This window comes from Garra rufa, chromosome 22 (genome assembly GCF_049309525.1).
Source record: "Garra rufa chromosome 22, GarRuf1.0, whole genome shotgun sequence".
Lineage (NCBI taxonomy): Eukaryota > Metazoa > Chordata > Actinopteri > Cypriniformes > Cyprinidae > Garra > Garra rufa.
In genome coordinates this window covers 12,461,304-12,478,395 of record NC_133382.1, presented here as the reverse complement: position 1 = coordinate 12,478,395, position 17,092 = coordinate 12,461,304, and positions in this window count along the sequence as shown.

The window sequence follows — 17,092 nt, the reverse complement described above, 5'->3', positions numbered from 1 at the left end:
TTCATGTTCATACTTTTCAGTTGGCCAAGATTTCTAAAAATCTTTTCTTTGTATTGGTCTTAAGTAATATTCTAATTTTCTTTTTTTTTATAGCATTATTATTGTAAAACACTAAATTATTAACTATTTAAAACTGTGTTTTGACAGTTTAGGTGAATAAGTGAACAACTGATGACAGAGAAAGCAGAATCATCTAAAATATATCAAGGAATATTCTTATATATTATTGTTCATATTTTAATTAAAGATATGTCATATAGCACATTATACATTCTAATTAAATTATTTCACTCAATTACTGAATCTCAATCGGTAGGATTTAATGAAAAGTGGAGATGTCTGATATATAGCACTGCAATTCATAGAAAGTGTTGAGGTGACATTTTGTGCCTTCTATGGTCAAGAGAAGAAATTAAGGTTGGAGTAGGGATCTTACAATACCCCATTTTCCCCTAAATATTTTTATAGATATCTCTCAAATTGCTCAAATCCCTCCGAAGTTTTTGAATGTATGAGGGATTTGAGCGTTATGGCAGATAAAGACAGTGATTTGTTTTGATCAGCCATTTATCCCCGGAAGACTTGGAATATATATTTATTTGTTTGTTTGTTTGTTTACACTGGGTGCTGCTTAACCATGCTTCATTGTTTTGATGCTGTGGGAATGAGAATATAGGGAGAATATGGTTGACTATATGGGGTGAGTAAGCGATCAATCAATCAATCCTTTATTTAAAATATGAATCACTATATTCTACAGAATATCTTTAAACTATTTAAAATGTTTTAAACATTATTAATGGATTGTCACAATTCAAAAACTTCCAACATGTGCAATTAAACCTCTATAAATGATCCAGAATGCAGCAGCATGACTGGTCTTCAAAGAACCCAGGAGAGCCCACTTCACACCTTTCCTTATATCTCTGCACTGTCTACCAGTTGCGGCTTGCATTAAGTTTAAGACACTGATACTTGCCTATAGAACAGCCTCAGGCTCTGCACCCACTTACATTCACTCTCTCTTTCTTATGAGTCTACATCCCCTCTAGATGCCTGCAAGGTACAAAATTTCCAGAACGTTTTCATTCACTGTTCCTGGCTGATGTAATGATCTTCCCAACCCTATCCGGACAGTGGGATATCTGACAACATTCAAGAAACAGCTCAGTACTCATACTTTTGTGAGCATTTAACCGCATCCTATGCTTTTACTATTCTTATACCCCTCCTTCTTCTTCTACTCTTTAAAAATGCAGAAAAAAAATATCATTTTGAAACATTATTGCAATTTAAAATAATGGTATTGTATTTTAATATACTTTAAAATATTATGCATTTTTGTGATGCAAAGCTGAATTTTCATAAGCCATTACTCTAGTCTTAAGTGTCACATGATCCTTCAGAAATCATTTTTTATGTTTTGATTTAGTATCAATGTTGGAAATACTTCCAGTGCTTTTTGTTTGTTTGTTTAGAACCTAAATACTTTTTTAAGACTTTTTGATAAATACAAATTTAGTAGTGTATTTTTACAAGAGATTTCTATTTTTAATAAATGTTGTTGTTTTATTTTATTTTTTAATTCGCCAAAGAATCCTAAATCGCAGGTTCCAAACAAACAAATAAAAAAATAAAAAAATATTAGGTATTAAACAGCACAGCAGTTTTAAACATTAATAAATAAGCATATTAGGATGATTTCTGTAGACACTGAAGACTGTTAAAAAGTTGCATCACAGGAATAAATAATATTTTTAAAGTATTGTCACATCCCCGGACTTTCATGTTGGTTTCTCCCATTCTCCCCCGCAGTTCAGTGTGTGTTTGGTTCCTCCTTCATTGTCTCCACCTAGATGTGTAATTAGTCTGTGTATTTAAGGTGTGTGTTTTCCCCTGTACTCTTGTCGGTCTTTGATGTTATATGGATGTCTTACCCTGCTGTTCCTGTGTCTGCTTGTATTCCGTTGGATTTATTAAATATTCGTCTTTTACTACGTCGTTGTTCGTGTGTTCCTGCCTACATCGTGACAAGTATTATAATAGCAGTATATTAAAATCGAAAACAATCATTATTGTATTTCAACATCTGATGGACCTTACCCATGATTTCTGAGATACAGACCTTGTAATATTATATTAAAAAATGGAATGAAATGTGTATGCTTTTTCACCTGGAAGCAAAAGGACACTATTTTCCTGGCCAGCATGTAAAACAAATGCTTCGCAGAACATTGTTACTGCAGCCACAGGAAAGCTCTTATGCAAATCATCGAATGTTTATCCGAGAGGGGCTGAAGCATGTTTCTCATTCACACAGTATTCAGCCTAAAACTTCATAGCCTTTTAGAGCTCCGATTTGTCCAAATACAAGCATAGCACAGCCAAGGCACTGAAAAAAGCACTGAAATTGTATATTGAAAACACTAAGAGGCAGTAAAATTGTTTGTTGAATAGAACTGTGAATTAGGGTGTTCACAGTAATGCTATCTACAGAACCACATTGTGTTTGATCTGAAGGCATGAACATAAAGGTAGGAGATAAAATACACATCTGTATTTGCAGTTGTTGACTTTTTATATTTGAGTGACATACACTGTAAAAAAAAAAATTAAAAAAAGTTTTTTCAACTTAAAGTAAGTGTTTGTGCTGTCTTAAAATTTTAAGTTTACTCAACTCAAATATAAATATAAATATAAGTTTCATGCAGTACAACTTAACATTTTAAGTTGTCTAAACTAAACTAAAGCTTTAAGGCAGCACGAATACTTTTTTTAACAGTGTATGTGGGCTTATAAATACATTTATTGATTTAATTATCCACATTATCTGCATTATAGCTATTAAGAGTAGCATATCAAATATTTGTCTAAAACTACGTTTACCACAAACAGCTTTCTGTAAATAAATCATCCTGCTAAACTTTAATAGCGTAGAAGTTATATATAGTTAATGACAAGCTGGAAAGTCATAAAAAAGTTCAGCCTGGGAAGATTTTGTTGTCACTTTGAAGCAATTTTGAAGGAAAAGCCTTTATTACAAGATTTGCTACCTTCCATTGCTAAGCTAGGGATTTTGTGGAGTTTGGACATTTGTCATATTGCTGTACTATGTTGACAGTGTTGCATAGCACAAAAGAAACATACTAAACTAGCAGGGCTCAACACAACTAGTGCTATTTGATCACCCTGTGATTCTGAAAACCAAGTTGTTTTGTTCTTATTTTGTTTAACAAAGAAATTTATCCAATATATCTTCAAAATTTTATTTTGAGAATGGGTACTGTTTCCACTAGATAAAGGTTTTAGTGAACAGTCATTAAGGGTAACGGTTATTGAATTAAAATAAACTATTAATATAAATTATTAGCAGTAAAGGCAATTTCCAGTGCCCATTTGAAATGCTGATTTTTCCCTGGCATCACTGGTTGTTTTTCGCTGTTGTATTCAACAATTAAAATCATTAAACAGTGTCATAATTTGCAGCTAATCAGTTATTAATCATGCAAAATTATATTCAATAAAATACACAAAAGTCTACGCATTTTGTACACACTCATTTTACAGAATGATTTTCCTCTGAGAAATGGAAATTTTCAAAAACTTTGACATCCAGAGCCCTTTGTAGTTTGAAAATTGTCATGTGGACCCTTTATACAGGGTACAAAAATAAAAAATCTTATTCCTATTTCTCTATTTTCACATAAATTGCATGGTGACTACAGTCATCAAGCACAACCATTCACTCCCCTTTTTACAAGGTACAAAAATAAAATTTTTATTCCCATTTCTCTATTTTCACATAAACTGCATGGTGACTACAGTCATCAAGCATAGCCATTCACTCCTGTTATTAAAGTTTTTGTAAGAAAACTACGAAAATAAAAAATATTTTCTTTTACCTTTTCTTCCAGTTAACAAATATTCTACTAAATGTCACTGGGCCATTGAGACATTTTTTCCATTATTGTGTACTCAAGTGTTGAAAAAAAAATATGTGACCTCGGACGACAAAAGTCATAAGTAGCACAGGCATATTTGTAGCAATAGTCAACAATACAGTACTGTCACGCCCTATTGGACTGTCTGTGTTGGTTTTGCCTACTGTTACAACCCCGTTGGACTGTTTAGTTGGTTTCTCCCATATTCTACCCATATTTGGTTGTTCCTGTCGTTATGTCAATCACCTACACTTTAGGTGTTTTTTGCCCGATTTCAAGGTTGCATTGTGTGTGTGTTTTTCCTGTCTATTGGGTTTACCTACCTGTTGGATTTATCTGTTTGAATTTATTAAAAGACATGTTGTTGAATTCTAGTCTCTGTGCCCTTTTTATATACACACTCCATTTGCGGAGATCGCCAAACTAACCCACTACTTGGACTACTGCCTCTGCACTTTCTACAGGACCAGCCTGAATGCCGAGTGCAGTTGTCCGGGGATAGTCCTCGGGAAAATTTCACCGTCTATATTGAATGGGTGCTAGTGTCCAGTAGATCTTCGCAGACAATGGAGGACGACCCCAGCCCCTCTCAAGACCCAGAGCCCAGCCCACCGTGGACGGAGTGCCAGAGCCGTTTGTGACAGAGCCATCGCCAACAGGAGCAACAGCGCTAAAGATCGCTACAGCGCCCGCAATGGTGGATGTATCAATGGGGTGGGAGGGTGCTGAGGACAGCACTGCCCACTGCACCGCCGCTGAGGGTGAGCAAGGTCTGGATCTGGGACATTTAAACATGGAACAAGATTTGATTGATTTCTCTGAGGATATAGAAATGAAACTACCTGCCTGCCTGGAATTACCAGTCTACCCAAATATGGATCAAGATTTGATTGACCCTCAGCCCACCATCTGTGTGTTGGGTGAACCCTGAGGCTCCACCCCGGCTCTCAGCTCCCTCGTCTCCACCATCGACCCATCGGTCCACCAGCTCCATCGGGCTCCCTTGTCCCTTCGGTTCCGCTTTGGTTGGTCGTCGTCCCGCCATCGCCTCAGGACACCACTCCTCTGGCTGCGCCTTGTCGCTCTGTCCCACTGGCTCCGTTGGGCTTCTCCCTCCCTTCGGCTCCACCTCAGTCCTCTGTTGTTTCGCAGCCGACCTCTGGATCTGCGGTGGACCTCCAGATCTCCGCCTCTGCCTCGGTCACCAGAGCCTTTGGGCTCCGTCTTGGCCCTCCGGATCCTCGGTGTTGCCCAGGATCATCGGCTCTTTGTCTCTGCCTCGGGCTCCACCGCTACCTGCTCCGCCTCCATTGATCGGCCCCCTGGAGTCGTCAGCCTTTCCTCCACCATGGCTCTGTCGGCTCCACCTTGGGCTACCATCATGGCTGCAGCCTGGGTCTTGCCTGGCTCCTCTTGCTCCGGGTCCCTTCTGTCTCCTTCCTGGCTCCTTCCTCCATCTGATTTGCCCTGGACCTCTCTGTCTTCTCCATGGCTCCTCTCTCCGTCTGATCTGCCCTGGACTCTGTTGTTCGTCCTCCTCCCAGATGTCCATCTTTCACCGAAACCTCCTTAAGTACAGAGTTCCTGATTCCATCTCACGTTCCATCTCCAGTCCCGAGGCATTTGGACAACTCAGACATGCGTTGTGCCGAAACCCCTATCTACCAACCCAGATCCGGGACTTCCGCCTCCCGCTGCCCAGTAAGAAGCTACTCCTCTCTGTCCATTAATTTAGTCTTTTTCTAAACCAAATTCTTCATGCTCCGTTGGACTGTCTGTGTTTTTTTTTTTTTTTGCCCATTGTTTAGTTGGGTCTATGTGCGCTTTCTATATACAGCCACCCGCAACAAGTACATTGGCTCTATGGCTCAAAATTATTGTTTTTTTGTTATGCCAAAAATCATTAGGATATTAAGTAAAGACCATGTTCCATCAAGATATTTTGTAAATTTTTTACCATAAATATATCAACTTAATTTTTGATTAGTAATATGCATTGCTGAGAACTCCATTTGAACAACTTTAAAGGCAATTTTATCAATATTTAATTTTATTTTTGCATCTTCAGATTTTAGATTTTCAAATATTTTTGTCTTGGCCACATATTGTCCTATCCTAACAAACCATGCATCAGCGGAAAGCTTGTTTATACTGTATATAAATCTCAATTTCAGAAAATTGACCCTTATGACTGGTTTTATGGTCTGCTTCTTCTTAAACGATGATGCTTGGCTGAAGTCACCAAAATCAAAAGTAGAAAACGTGGAGAGTGGAGAGTAATAGTGAGATTATTAGTGCTCTAAGAACTACTGGACAAAGTTACACCAAAACATTTGCCATCCTTCCCCAGCTGTATGGAAAATGTAGTTTATATAGTATTTTAATATAAGTGTCAATATTCTTGGAGATGTTGTTGTGTCATGTCTCTGATCTGCTGTGTAGAAAGGTACTTTTGTTTTTCCCCTGTGGTCTCACAGATACACAATACCTCATCTTACCCAACTAACTCTCATATGATATTTGAACCACCGATATCAATATTTAGTTCAATCTCTTCTTAATTCTCTGTGATCTCAGATGGTTCTCTGTGACATTCACTTAATATGCTGTGAAACAGTGCACATCATCCCCCTATTACTTTTATTCCACAAATTATAGAAAATGTCATTTATTAAAATAAAAGTTCACCCAAAAAAATCCACCATCCCCATGATATTCCTATCTCATATAACTCAACCTATACATAAATCACTTTAAATCTATTTTAATATTCCTGTATTGTCTTCTGGACATAATACTCTGAAATAACTGTATTTTGTGTCACCATCACTGAGATTGTTCTATTGTTTGATATTCCACATGCAGCTGGACATTATTAGTGCATCACTCAATGGAAACTTAATAAGCATTGCTCATATCTCTGCTAACAGCAATAAAACCTTCAGCTGTGAGCTATTGGACTTGGCATGTCAAAATCAAGAATTTGAATCTAGCTTGTAGAGATATCTACAGAAATGCATTATGCATGGTCATTGTCCCTCAATTAATGTCTTTAGTAAATGCAATATTGTGCAAAAATTGCATGTGCTAATCAGCACTCTAAGAAAATAACCTATTAGCACAGTATGAGCAATGTACATGCCAAGCTCTGATGCAGATAATGTGTCATTGATTGGATTGCTGTGACTGACATTAGCTAGAGGTTATGTGTCAATTTAATTAAATCTAATCAGTTAGAAGACCAACTGTTGTGCATTATAGCTGTCATAGCTTAACCGCTTTTCACTCCAGCTTTTTTTGTGAGAAAAAGTTCGGCAGAATCAGGAGCTGATGCAATGGCCCAAACCATAGGGAAAACTACAGCAATGCTATACTTTGTTACTCCGTAGATTTCTAATAGCAGGGAAAAAAATCTTCATTTGCATACCTAAATATTTAATAAGCTTCAGTGCTTAACATCTCGATTTGAAAGGGTTTGCATAAGATGATCAGATTTGCATAATAATACAATAGTACAGTTTTTATCAAGCTTTCAGAAAGACTTGCTCACATTTCATTTCATAGTTATTAATGACTGCTGAACTAAAATGCTGAAAACCGTCAAGGAATGTCTAAATCATGTTTTGCGATCAAAGGGTTTTTAAAGAATAGGCATTGTTCGCACCAAATTGAATATTTGCTGAACATTTATTTACCCTTCAAGATGTAGATGAGTTTGTTTTTTCATTGGAATAGACTTGCTTATCAGTGGATTCTCCACAGTGAAGGGGTTTAGCGTGCTGGACTGACGAGACGTGAGACAAAACAACAAACAACGATATTTAATATAAATTTTCAGAAATACAAGCAGGAGCAGGCAGGAATATCCACACACGTTGAACATCAAACATAAACAAAGACCGACAGTAAACTGAACTCAAAGACAGACTTATAAAGGGGAACTAATCATTAAACACAGGTGACGGGGATAATGGGATAATAAGGGCTAAACCAAATGACAACAGAATGACAGGGGGAGACAATGGGAGAAACCAAGTGAACAGACATGAATGTAACATTACGCCCCCCTCCGCAAAGGTGCGTCCTCGCGCCGTAGACAGAAAACCAAACAGATGAGAGGGGCGACAAAACAAAACAGAGTCAATGATGGAGGAGGCTTTGGCGGAGGACGCAACCCCGGGAGGGGGACAAAAACAAGAGTCCAGAGTCCAAAGGGGGCGACGAAGGTGGGAGGAGCCAGGGAGGAAACAGGAGGGACCCGGAGTAGAGGAACAGAGTGAGACCCAGGCCACAGCCATGAAGAAGACCCATGGTGGAGCCGAAGGAGGGAGGAGCCATGGTGGAGGAAGGGCTGATGACTCCAGGGGTCCGACAGACAGAGGCGGAGCAGGTGGAGGAGGAGCCCGAGGCGGAGACGGAGAGCCGAAGATCCTGGGCAACACCAAGGATCCGGAGGGCCAAGGCGGAGCCCAAGGCTCTGGCGACCAAGGCGGAGGCGGAGGCGGAGATCCAGAGGTCCGCAGCGGAGCCGGAGCGACAGAGGACCAAGGCGGAGCCGGAGGGACGAGGAAGCCCGGTGGAGCTGGTGGGCCGACGGGCGACGCTGAAGACGAGGGAGTTGAGAGCCGTGGTGGAGCCGCAGGGTCGGAGGGCCGAGGTGGAGTTCTGGACTCTGAGGTTGGAGGTGGAGCTGAGGGATCCTCCAGCCATAACACCGGTGGTAACTGGCAAACCTGCGGCGAGCCCACTGCACAGCTGGTGGGCTGAGGGTGAGCAAGGGGACTGACAGATGACAGCGAGGATTCTAGAAGGCTGGGCGGAACCAGCGGTGACTCTGGATGACTGGACGGAACCAGCGGAGATTCAGGGCGGCTGGACAGAACCAGCGGAGATTCAGGATGGCTGGATGGAACCAGCGGAGATTCAGGACGACTGGACGGAACCAGTGGTGACCAGGCAGATGCTTTCAGGGGGTGGGAGGGTGTTTAGTCCAGGCAGGTAGTTCATAACAATTTGAAATTTCAGTGAAGAAGTCAATCAAGTCCCCACAGTGTTCCTCAAGCTCACCCCCAGTGGTGGTGCAGTGGGCAGGGCTCTCTATCGCCTTCTCTTGCTCCACGCAGTACTCCACCGTCGCAGATGTAATGGCCAGTTCTCGCACCTGGTTGGAAGTGTTGAGCTCTGGCTCATTGGCGCTCCATAGTGCTGTCGCTCCGGGCTCAGGCTGTCCGTCCACGGTGAATCCGGACTCGTACTCCGCATGTCGGGGTGATGTTTGGCTGGGCTCTGGGTCTGGAGTGGGGCTGACGTCCTCCTCGACGATGTCGACAGTCCATGACGATCCACAGGACGCCAGCACCCACTCGATGTAATCCGGCAGGCTCTCTTGAGGACCCTCCCCGGATAGCAGTGCCTTGGTGGTGGTGTTCAGTCCAACGAAAAAAACTTGCAAAGGCTGCTATCCGGGAAGTGGGAGTGTTCAGCCAGGATGAGGAAATCACAGGTGTGGTCCTCAAGAGCGCGTTCCTCCTGCCTCAGGAGAATGAGGAGAACGGTGGGATCCATAATGCAAAATCAAAAAACAAAACACTGAGAAAAAGACGGAAAAATAAACGCAGGGGAAGATGCCGGGTTAAACTGTAGTCGGTCAGTCTTTCTGTTAGGGTTTAGCGTGCTGGACTGACGAGACGTGAGATGAAATAACAAACAATGATATTTAATATAAATCTTCAGGAATACAAGCAGGAGCAGGCAGGAATATCCACACACGTTGAACATCAAACATAAACAAAGACCAACAGTAAACTGAACTCAAAGACAGACTTATAAAGGGGAACTAATCATTAAACACAGGTGACGGGGATAACGGGATAATAAGGGCTAAACCAAATGACAACAGAATGACAGGGGGAGACAATGGGAGAAACCAAGTGAACAGACATGAATGTAACACCGTCAGAATGAGAGTCCAATCTGCTGATAAAAGCATTATAATAATCCACAATTTACAGTGAGGGGAAAAATATTTGATCCCCTGCTGATTTTGTAAATTTGCCCACTGACAAAGAAATGATCAGTCTATAATTTTAATGGTAGCTTCATTTTAACAGTGAGAGACAGAATAACAACAACAAAAAATCCAGAAAAACATTTCAAAAAGTTAAAAATTGATAAATTGATTTGCATTTTAATGAGTGAAATACATTTGTGATCCCCTATCAATCAGCAAGATTTCTTTTATACAGGTAGCGAGCTGAGATTAGGAGCACTCTCTTAAAGGGAGTTCTCCTAATCTCAGCTTGTTACCTACAGTATTTCACATTTCAGCAACCATTTTAGTATATCTTCTCAAGGGACAATTTTATATAAATGAAACTTGGATATATTTTAGAGTAAGCAATGTGCAGCTTGTATAGATTTACTCTCCTCTGAAAATTACTCAACATATAGCCATCATTGTCAAAATAGCTCGCAACAGAATAGGTGACAATAGTTGGTGCAATTATTCGCAAATGGCAGAAACACAAAATAACGGTCAATTTCCCTCAGGCTGGGGCTCGGGGGGACATGGGTGAATCTTGTCAATGATCTCAAGGCAGCTGGGACCATAGTCACCAAGAAAACAATTGATAACACACTACACCATGAAGGACTGAAATCATGCAGTGCCCGCAAGGTCCCCCTGCTCAAGAAAGAAGGCCCGTCTGAAGTTTGCCATTGAACATCTGAATGATTTAGAGGAGAACTTGGTGAAAGTCCAAAATCAAGCTCTTCGGCATCAACTCAATTCGCCGTGTTTGGAAAAGGAGGAATGCTGCCTGTTACCCCAAGAAGGGGACAGGACTACTGCATCGCATCAAAGGGATGATGGACGGGGCCATGTACCATCAAATCTTGGGTGAGAACCTCCTTCCCTCAGCCAGGGCATTGAAAATGGGTCGTGGATGGGATATTCCAACATGACAATCGCCCAAAACACACAGCCAAGGCAACAAAGGAGTGGCTCAAGAAGAAGCACATTAAGGTCTTGGAGTGGTCTAGCCAGTCTCCAGACCATAATCCCATAGAAAATCTGTGGGGGGAGCTAAAGGTTCGAGTTGCCAAACGTCAGCCTTGAAACCTTAATGACTTGGAGAGGATCTGCAAAGAGGAGTGGGACAAAATTCCTGCTGAGATGTGTGCAAACCTGGTGGCCAACTACAAGAAACGTCTGACCTCTGTGATTACCAACAAGGGTTTTGCCACTAAATGCTAAGTCCATTAAAATTATAGACTGATCATTTATTTGTCAGTGGGCAAATGAGACATAGAGCAAGTACAGAGACATCCACAAAATGCTGCTGTATGTATGAAATACTGCTGCTGCAGATCTATACAGGTGGAGCTGGGGAAGGTGGAGGGTGTTGCAACTGCTACAGCAAGCACTAGCCGAGTATTCGAATGTTGAGCAGCAAGCTCATTGGCTGCTGATACAAAAAAAAAAAAACAACAACAACCAGCTGCCATGTGATAATGATAATGATAGTCATTATGTCATATTGAGTTTGACCCCACCTGGCTGTGCCATATAGAGTTTCATGCCAGAACTTGCCATGATTTATTGTCTCCCAAAATAAAGAATTGATTCTGTACAGCCTAAACGAGTCATTAGTAATTTAAATTCTTCTTCTGTAATTGCTACACATCACGGCACATATGCATAATTCCCGCTTATGTTCTATGTTGGCCAGCCACGAATAACAGCCCACAAACACGTCATTTTACTGATGACTGCTTCTCTAATCTTGGGGAGTTCAACCACTACACAAAGACTGTTCACTCCTATCACTTATGATTGAGAATTATTGCAACATGCAATATGGCAGAATATTCCCGACTTCTGAATAAAACAGCTAACTGCTGATTGGTAAAGTCATCGCGTCACTGCAGCTGCTGTTAGAAGCTCTGGTTACTATAGAAACCTGAGACTTGCAAGCTGAAAAATAAGCAACGTCATTTGAGCATTAGGAACAACATTCATCAGGCAGTTAATTTCAGATTTTTTTTTTTTTTTTTTTTTTTTTTTTGCTGAATTGAAATATTGTAATTTCCCCCCATTCATTTAGATAGGACTTAGTCTTGGATGAGCTGCCCAGAGGCATTGCAAATATGGTCGCAGAGTAAACTGACTTTCCTTACAAGGGACTTTGGTTCAACACAGGACAAAATGCTTCCTTTTGAAATATAGCTCAGTACCCAGTTTATTTGGACCAGTTGGCTCCACTGAATCACAGCCTGTAAGTATGATAAATAATAGATGTTTATATTTTCAATTGAGTGTTCAAAATACGGAACTATGGCAATGGGCGTATCGTTTCCGACACGCACTTTACGTGGTAGACCAATCACAACAGACTGGGTCATCTGACCAATCAGAGCAGAGTAGGCTCAGGGAAAAGAACGCTTTAAATTAATCGTTTGAGAATTGCTGGGTAATGAGGTGATATTACTGTAAATCCATAATTTGGATAAACTTCCTAATTCCTAAGTTAATTAAATGTTACAAATTAAATGTCAATAAATAGTTTACCCAAAAATGAAAATTCTGTTGTCATTTACTCACGCCCAAGTTGTTCCAAACCTATATGAGTTTTTTTTTTTTTTTATTCTGTTACACACACACACACACAAACAGATAGTTTAAAGACTGTTGGAAACCGAACAACTGACGGTAGCGTTTAATTGATTAAACAATACTGTGAAATTAATTAACAACTACAAAAACGCATCTGAAAAGGCTTAAGGCATGACAACAGTTTTAATTTAAGCATGGCTAAAATGTAGGGTAGTTGCAAACTTTTGCACTTTGGACTGTGTATTAAAATCAAATTACTTTTTTTTTGCTCATCGGTGCATCTGACATTTTGAGTTATACACAAGCCACAGGTATTGACCTGGTCCTCATACATAGTAACATGCCATTGTATTTCACCAGGCCTTAGATTCAGTAATCCAATCCCCTCTTTTCTGAGTGCGATGGTAATAAGTAATTTTCAGTCTCTATGGTGGCGCCTGTGTCATTTGGGGTTGATTAGATGTAATCTATATGCAGTAATGGCCTTGCAGTCTGCTGTTCTGAATCTGTTGTATGTAAATCTATCACACGACACGCATCCTCCGCCGATCTGGCCTTTTTTCCTTTACCCCACAATTTACATAGGAAGACAACTAGGATTTACTTTCCTTTCACATCAAGGCAACAGCAAACACAATAAAAGAGTGAATGTGAAAGACCCCCTTTATTCCTGGTATTATACGTTTTGTATCCGCATAGTATCTGGTTATTTTTCAGCTGGATTTCATTTACACCTCGTATCCCAGTGCATCCTCCAGTGTCATCGGATTAAGATCCAAACCCAAATATCAGCAAAAAAAATAGAAACACAAAAAACATCAGAGGATGAAACAGAAATTTCCTATCATTTAAAGTATTTTAACAATACTCACAGATAATTCTAAACGCTTTAAAAATAGACAGTTAAAAATATGCTGGTGCTCTATTGTTTCCCTACTTCAGAAGCATTCCCATGAGTAAAGGATGCTAAAAGGGATTAGATGGGGGGGGGGGGGGGGGGGGGGGGGAATCAAGTTTTAAAGCACCCCAGCAAAAATAGACCATGAGAAATGTGAGTGAGAAATTGAGGAGAGATATGACAGATTCAATATGTAGTCCAGTGGAATCATTTATGGGAACTATTTCATTAAATGGGGTGACCAGATCACAACGTCTAAATGTCTTTGTCAAAAACTGCAACACAGCACTACAACAGCACATCAACCTAACGTGTCAAAGTAATGGATAATGATTATTTGTAGTGCACCTTTTACTTAGCGATGTAAGCAGATAACAAAAATGCATTATATCTTTAAATGGACAGAACTCATTCCTGATCATGATCTGATTACTGAAAACACTTTAAGCTGATTGTTTGTTTTTAAAGGGGAAAGGATGCAGATTGATTGAAACCCTCTTGTTTTCTGGGGCTTGCTGCTGTTGACTATTTTATTGCAGGTTGTATCCTTTTTTAAAAAAGAACATACAAAGCCATTTATGCTCAGTATTCATCTGACGTTCTTGACCACAGACAAAAGAGAAAAAAGGAGAGCCCAGTGCATTCATCAATAAAAGAAGCTTGATGTGAGAATACTAACTACATTTATATTCATTCTCCTGCTGAGAAAGGCCCAGCCTTCAAAGTCCTCTGGGCTAGTGAATGAAACATACAGGCAGCAGCCACAACACAAACCTTGTGTCTCCGAAAGCTAATTAAAGATTTGTTCACTTATTATTACACATTGCAGACTTCATTATTTTAGAGAAATTACATAAGAACAAAGTAATTCGAATTGCTACCTGCTAGTCCATGGAGAGGGTCCTTCTCATTCTCAAGAATTATTAGACAAAACTGGTGTAGTGCAAAATGAGTCATTAGCATTTTCCCTTAAGACAAAAAGACAAGTTCATTTTAAATGTAAAAAAGCTGAATAGGAGTTTTTGTAAATGTTTAGGGGTACACAAATTCAGTGTTGTTTTAGAGCTAACAGAATTATACTGAAAGTATAATGGCCATCAAAAACTTTAACTTGTTTTCGCAACCCAGTCATCTTGGAAAAAGGTGTCTGTGGTGATATTTCTTCAAAATTATTTCTTTGCTTCTAGAACTTTCGCAGCACTTTCAGTAAAATGTCCAGTGAGTGGTGATAAAAGCATGTTCAGTTTAATCTGAAATTGTTGAATGTGAATGTTTCATTTTATTACATTGGTTGTACAGTATGTATTGCATCAATTCAGAAATTAATGTTATTAAAGTTAATGCTCTTTTGCAGTTGAAAATAATGTACCACCTACACTAAAGCTAACTGATAGTTTTAACAGGGCCAACATGGGATAAAAATGCATCTAGTAGTAGTAGCAGGGCCGGCTCCAGGCATGGGCAGAAATGACTGTCTTGCCCACCTAATCAGAATTAGATAAAAATTCAGTTTTTTCTCGCAGTGATTAAAACCAATCTAAAGCGGACTGTATTTTGAGAAATTTAAGATATAGCTGGAGTAATAAAATAACACCAGAAAAGTGCAGCATTTTTTCTTTTATTAGCCGAATGCAATGAGCAGAATTCACGCAGAGGCTTCAGTCTGTTGTGTAAAAGCAATGAGCGAAAACGGCCAAAATATTTGCGCTATCACAGAGAGTTTGTGAGTTACGGGAGTTTAAAACATGACTATGTATCATAGCCTATACACTGAAATTACCTGAGCAGTTCAATAAATGTTCTAAAAATAGTTTAAATAAATGTCCCGCTCATTCAATAACGTGCATTCATTGCATGGACGGGGCAACAACATAATATGTGACCCTGGACCACAAAACCAGTCATAAGGTAAAATTTTACAAAACTGAGATGTATACAACATATGAAAGCTCAATAAATAAGCTTTCTATTGATGTATGGTTTGTTAGGATAGGACAATATTTGGCCGAGATACATCTATTTGAAAATCTGGAATCTGAGGGTGCAAAAAAATCTAAATACTGAGAAAATCACCTTTAAAGTTGTCCAAATTAAGTTCTTAACAATGCATATTACCAATCAAAAATTACATTTTGATACATTTATAGTAGGAATTTTACAAAAAATCTTAATGGAACATGATCTTTACTTCATTTCCAAATGATTTTTGGCATAAAAGAAAAATCATTTTGACCCATACTATTTATTTTTGGCTATTGCTACAAATATACCCCAGCGACTTAAGACTGGTTTTGTGGTCCAGGGTCACATATAAGCATCTAAAACATTTCAGTGGAAACCTTACACTTTTTGGCTTGCTGTTAATGCTGAATGAAAACTGAAAGTAGCTTGTATGATGAAAGTTGTGTTTGTTACTATGGCAAATGTCTGCTCGACTGTAAGAAACGTAGGCCTATAGCGTTCCCCTTCTATAACGTAAACGACCAACAACATTCAGTGATGCAAACCATTCAACTTTTTTGGTCAAATTTGGCTGTTTTGAATGGAGAGCAGGTCTGTCATTTACGTGATACAAGTAATTTAAAATTGATTATGACGACAATAGCATTTTTCTGTTTTGCATTTTCAACAATACAACTGAAAATAAATGGGTGCATATTTTAAAATAAAAATATTATTTGCAGCTCAGATTATTTTACTGTTTTTCTTCTTTTAATTTAATGCCCCTAGATAAATCTATCTAAATACTTTATTTGTTTAGTTTATTTAAATCAATACCATTACCATAGTTGTGGTCTTTATTTTTCCTCAAAACAACTGTGTTCTAGACATGATTATGCCTTTTTTTGGTATAAAAAAAGTTAGTTGAAAAGAATCACCAGTGTAGAAACAATGATCCAGAGAAAGAGAATAAAGTGGGCTTTTTTTTAAGTTTATTTTGTTGTGAAAGTGCATAATATTCTAGGCTGGCCATACAATCTTATTTTTCAGTGTACAAATAATATAGTTCAGCGGTTCCCAACCGGGGGGTCGCGACCCACTAGGGCAGGGGTTCCCAACCTTTTTTACTCCGCGGCCCCCCTTCTTCTCCGGTCAATTTTGCAAGGCCCCCCTATGCCTGACATGAAAAGTATTCATTTTTAAACCTTTTTAATTAACCAAAACATTTGTTTTGCCTTATTATTCTTCTACTGCATGTTATAAAAAAAACTCAAAATTCAAACAAACTTTAAATTAAAACTTCAAATATACCTTATAATCTTTAAAAGAAACCCTCTGCTCAATTCTAACTTTTTAAAAAAATGTATGTATATATATATATATATATATATATATATATATATATATATATATACAGTCATGGACAAAATTGTTGGCACCCTTGGTAAATATGGGCAAAGAAGGCTGTAAAAATAAATCTGCGTTGTTTCTCCTGTTGATCTTTAGTCAAAAAATCTGCAAAATTCAATCATTTTATTAAAAATAAAAAAAAAATTAAGTGGGGAGAATATAATTGTCACAGTTCTGTCTGTTTTGTCATTGGTTTTTCCCATTTGTCTTCCCCCTGTCATTTTGTGATCATTTGGTTTAGTCCTCGTTTGTGTAATCACCGTCACCTGTGTTTAATTATTAGTCTGT